The sequence below is a fragment of the Odocoileus virginianus genome, chromosome 4 (genome assembly GCF_023699985.2).
Source record: "Odocoileus virginianus isolate 20LAN1187 ecotype Illinois chromosome 4, Ovbor_1.2, whole genome shotgun sequence".
In the NCBI taxonomy this organism is placed as follows: Eukaryota; Metazoa; Chordata; class Mammalia; order Artiodactyla; family Cervidae; genus Odocoileus; species Odocoileus virginianus.
Window position 1 is genome coordinate 68,889,788 of NC_069677.1, and position 5,048 is coordinate 68,894,835.

The 5,048-nt window shown below is 48.5% G+C and overlaps 1 pseudogene; it reads right to left on the bottom strand.

Annotated features, from left to right (window-relative positions):
• Nucleotides 1-896: 896 nt before the first annotated feature.
• Nucleotides 897-4,535, bottom strand: LOC110150451 (transcription elongation factor SPT6 pseudogene; annotated as a pseudogene).
• Nucleotides 4,536-5,048: the final 513 nt, after the last annotated feature.

Consider the following 5,048-nt stretch of genomic DNA (forward strand, 5'->3'; position numbering starts at 1 on the left):
AGCTTTAACAGACTTTATTTTCTTGGATCTCCAAAACCACTGTGAACACTAACTGCAGCCATGAAATTAAAAGACATTTGCTCCTTGGAAGGAAAGCTATGACAAGCCTAGACAGCATATTAAAAAGCAGAGACATCACTTTGCCAACAAAGGTCCATCTAATCAAAGCTATGGTTTTCCAGTAGTCATGTACAGATGTGAAAGCTGAACCATAAAGAAGGCTGAGCACTGAAGAATTGATGCTTTTGAGCTGTGGTGTTGGAGAAGACTCTTTTTTTTTTTTTTTTTTTTTGCTCTGTAGAAACACTGTTTATTCAAATGACAGGCAGGAAGCGGTGGCAGCAAGGGGTGAGGGGAGCCAGGTTGGGGCTGGGCAGGTCAACACTGCTCCCCTACATCCCTCGTCATCCTGCGTCGACGGCCACCCCGCTGTTGGCACCAAGGTGGAAGCACTCGCCCTTCTCGCCCTCCTGTCCCAAACTGAATAAATAGCATCCCTCTCCCCACGAATGCAGGGAGACTCGTGTGCTGAACTTGGCCCCGCTGCAGCCCAGAGTCAGGGGAGGGCAGAGGCTCAAAATGGCTTGTAGGGAGAAGAGCACAAAACTGCTCTCACCTTCTTCTTTCTCTCCTTCCTCCCTGCCATACGCTGCTCCCAGCCTGGTCCCAGGACAGGCGGTCAGTGAGGGCCTGGAGGGGAGGATTGTTGCCTAGTGCACACTGAGCTCAAGTTCGCAAGGCCATCCAGCCTGTTGCCCATCCATCCAGGCTGACCACCAAAGAGAACGTCAATTCACGCCACTTTATGGACAGAAAAGGAGGGGCAGGGAGTGAGGCAGTGGGCAGCCAGGTCTCTCCCAGCCTCAGAGGTAACCAGAGTCCTAGGAGCAGGCGCCCTACTGATCCATCTTGTCCAGGAGTGGGGTGGCATCACCAGCAGTAGACATGAGGGTGCTTTCGATCATAGGGCTAGGGGAGGGTCGAGGGATCAGCCGCTGCTTCTGTTTCTGCCACTCCGCCTCCTCCTGTAGCCACTGCTCCACCATCTTGCCCCAGTTGATGGCTGCATGGCTGTTGGACTTTGGCTGCTGCTGCATTGCCAGGAGCCGGAGGAGTGCTGGGGCTGGGCCTGGGCCGACTGTGGGGTGGTGCTGGCCTGCAGCTGGTGGTACTGTGGCGTGGTGATGGGTTGGCTGGGTGTTGTGTAGGAGTAGCTGGGGGTCATTAGTGGTGTGGCCACTGGCTGCTGGGTTGGTGTTGGGAATATGTGGTAAGCGCTACTGCCCCCTCTGCTGCCACCATAGCCATACTGGCTGGAGGCCCACTGTGTTGGGGTGGCATTAGGGTTCTGGCCCCAACTTGTCACGGCAGCAATGGCATTAAACATCTGTGAGGTCATGTTCTGGGGCAGGGTGTTCACAGCCCGCGCCAGATCTGCAAGGTTGATGTTGGCTGGGGTAGCATTGATAAAAGCAGGTGTTCAGGTCCTGCTGCTGCTACTGGGGGTGATGCCTGGTACAGGATCCTGATAGTGATCCTTAAACCATCTGAAAAGGCCGTTCACAGTGGGGAAGACTTGGCCCTGGTACCAGAATCCTTCTGGAGTCACAGTGACATATTCTATCCTGGGTTTACCCTGGGGCTGGTATCCCAGTAGGAACTTTCTAGGCAGTTCCTTGCAGGCACAGATGAAATAGAGAATGAAGGTGGGCTTCTTCTTAGTTTTGATGAGCAGCTCCTCTAATTTCTTACGGTCCCCACTGCTGCAGTCCTGATAATATTTGTGGTTTAGAAGATCCTGGGCAAAGGATGCCATAGGCTGAACATAGCAGGCAACAATCTCATCCAAGTCTTCAAACTCCTCACTGTTGATCCACAGGGTGGCTCCCAGGCTGAAGGCATTTTCCTTGCCCTCTTCCCGCACATCCATGTGCTGGTAGATGCCGTCACTGACCTTCCAGGTCACTGTCAGGTGATTCTCACCCTTGCTGCTTGGTTGGATGATCACGTCACCCTGGTCCATGGTTTCCATCATTTTTTCTGCTTGCTTAAAATAATATTATGGAAGGACGGGTGTGCAGTCACCCGCTTGATATATGTGGTCCATTGCTGCTTCTGCTTCAGGTCCTCCTCCTGCTTGTGGTCTGCTGCTTCAGCATCAAAGTCATAGTAGGTATCCTTGGGCAGCTTCCACTCATTGTTCCTATCCATGAGGTCCGAGGTGCGGCAGGTCAGGTCTGCACTAAACTTCTCGATGTCAATCTTCATGATGCCGCAATGAACAGTCATTCCCATCTTCACTCATTCCTCTGGCCGCTTTACCACTTTGTCACTGAGGAATTTGGTGGGGATGAAGCCAGTGACACCATTGTCTAGCCGTGTTTTGACACCGATGGCCTGGCCTGGGCATGAACCACTGTCAAAGTGGTTCCAGATCTTGCTTAGTTCCGGGAAATTGTCCTGTTGACAGAAAGGGCACTGCCACAGCCCCGTCTCATCATTGCGGATTGCCTGGTCATAGCTCTCACCCTGTGGACGCCTGTGGGCAATGCCAGTGACGTTGCAGATAATGAGCTTTCCAATGTAGAAGGTCTCTGGTGTTTCTTTGGTTAACATATTGAAGATTTCCTCTGTGTTGGGAGAGCAGTAGGCTGTCCCGAGGTCCTTATATCGACAGCTCAGCTCCGCTCAGATGTCGTACAGTGTGATGTGTTTGTCACTGTAGCCCTGCCTCTCCAGTTCTTCTGCAAAGGCATTAAGGTCTAGGTCCTTGAGTCGCTCTGGGTTTTCCAAGATTTCTTCAAGGGCTCCTGCAGGGTTGGCATCCTCAGCTGATTCATCATATTCTAGAGCATTCACTTCCATCTTCCTGGCCCACTCATAAGTCTCAGGGTGAACTCAGGAACCATCAAGGACTTCAATATATGAGTCAGTGCTGTCCCCTAGGGAGGCAGTGTCAATCTTGAGGAAGCCAGCGCAATTCATGAAGACTTTGGGACCCATGTGGCACATGGTGACCAGCTGAGTCTGGCTCTTGAGCCTGGTGTTGTTCTGTTTCAGAATCTTCAGGAGATGGGTCCCTTTTCGAGGTCCCAGGCCACAGAAATACTGAATCAAGGCCTGGCCGTAGGGGTGGGCAATGACACGGTTGACATCAACTCCAACCTCATTGACTCGGTTGATGAATTCACAGTACAGGGCATTGAGTAGCTCTTCTTTCACCACATGCTCCTGCAAGGGGTGAAACTTGAGGCATAGGATATCTTCATCTGAGCTGCACACCTGGGCAAACTCAATTAGAGGGTCCTGGATACGCCGGGCCAGGGAGACGGCCTGTCTCAGCACAGGAGCGTAATCCCGGAACTCTGCCTCTGATTTCTTGCTGTTCATATAGAGGATGGCCAACTCGTTGTCAATCAGCTCCACCCCAATAGAGGACAGCTGCTGACCCTGGTCCAGCTCATGCACGATGCGCTTCATATCCTCAATCAACATCTGGGCATCCTGTTCTCTCTTGCAACTGTCACCACGTGAGGCTTTTTGTTCAGAAGGAATTTCTTCAGAGTTTCAATGTCTTGAGCCTTCTTCTGCTCTTCCTCTCTCCATGCAGTTCGCCGTTTGGTAAAATGAGGCAACCGGAGGAAGTCTGTCACTTTGGAGAAGACTCTTGAGAGTCCCTTTCCTGCAAGATCAAACCAGTCAATCCTAAAGAAAATCAGCCCTGAATACTCACTAGAAGGACTGATGTTGAAGCTGAAGCTCCAGTACTTTGGCCACCTGATCTAAAGAGCTTACTCATTGGAAAAGACCCTGATGCTAGGAAAGGTTGAGAGTAGGAGGAGAAGGGGGCAATAGAGGATGAGATGGTCAGATAGGATCACTGACTCAATGGACATGAGTTTGAGCACACTCTGAGTGACAGTGAGGGACAGGCGAGCCTGGCACACTGCAGTCCATGCAGTCACAAAGAGTTGGACACGAATTAGTGACTGAACAACAACAAATATACTCTTAGTTTCATGTGTGCTTGCAAATAAATTTCACTCTGCGGTTGTTAGGCATCATATTCTGTATATGACATTTAGATCAAAAGAATTAATACTATAGATTAGAACTCCGTATCCTTACTAATTTTTTGTCTTGTTCTTCTTAAGGTATTGAAAGTTAAAATCTCCAATTGTGACTGTTGGTTTGTCTCTTCCTTCTTTTAGTTCTGTCAAATATTGTTTCATGGATTTTAAAGCTGTGATATTGGGCACATACACATTTATAATTGTCTCTTGATGTTTGTGCTGTATGCTCAGACTCTCAAGTTGGGTCTGACTCTTTGCAACCCCTTGGACTGTAGCCCACCAGGCCTCTCTGTCCATGGGATTTTTCAGGCAAGAATACTGGAGTAGGGTACCATTTACTCCTCCAGGGGATCTTCCTGACCCAGGGGTCAAACCTTTGTCCCTTATGTCTCCTGCTTTGGCAGGCATACTCTTTACCACTAGCTCCACCTGGGAAGCCCTGTCTCTTGATGAATTCACCATTATTATAGAATGTCCCTGTTTATCTCTGAGAGTTCTCCTTGTCTTGAATGTGAATATAACCACTCCGGCTTTCTGTGCTTACTGTTTCTGTTTGTGTGATATATCTCTTTCTATCCTTTTACTTTCAACTTATCTGTGTTCTTATATTTAAAGTGTGTCTCATATATATAAAGTTGGGTCATTTAAACAAACTAATCAGAAATCTCTGTCTTTAATCATAGAATTTGATCCTTTTGTATATAGTTGATAACTGAAATGTTTGGATTTAAGTCTACTGCATCACCCTTTGCTTTCATTGTGTTCCATCTGGTATTCATTCCCTTTTCTGCCTTTTCTACCATTAAAAAAATTAAGCAAAGGGAGAACCGACAAAGCTTCATACATAATTGGAGGTTTTAACACCCTTCCCTCACCAATTGGTAGAACCAGACATAAAATCAACAGATGTAGAGGATCTGAACCACACTATTAAACTTTGACTTAATTGATATTTGCAGGATGTTGCATCACAGA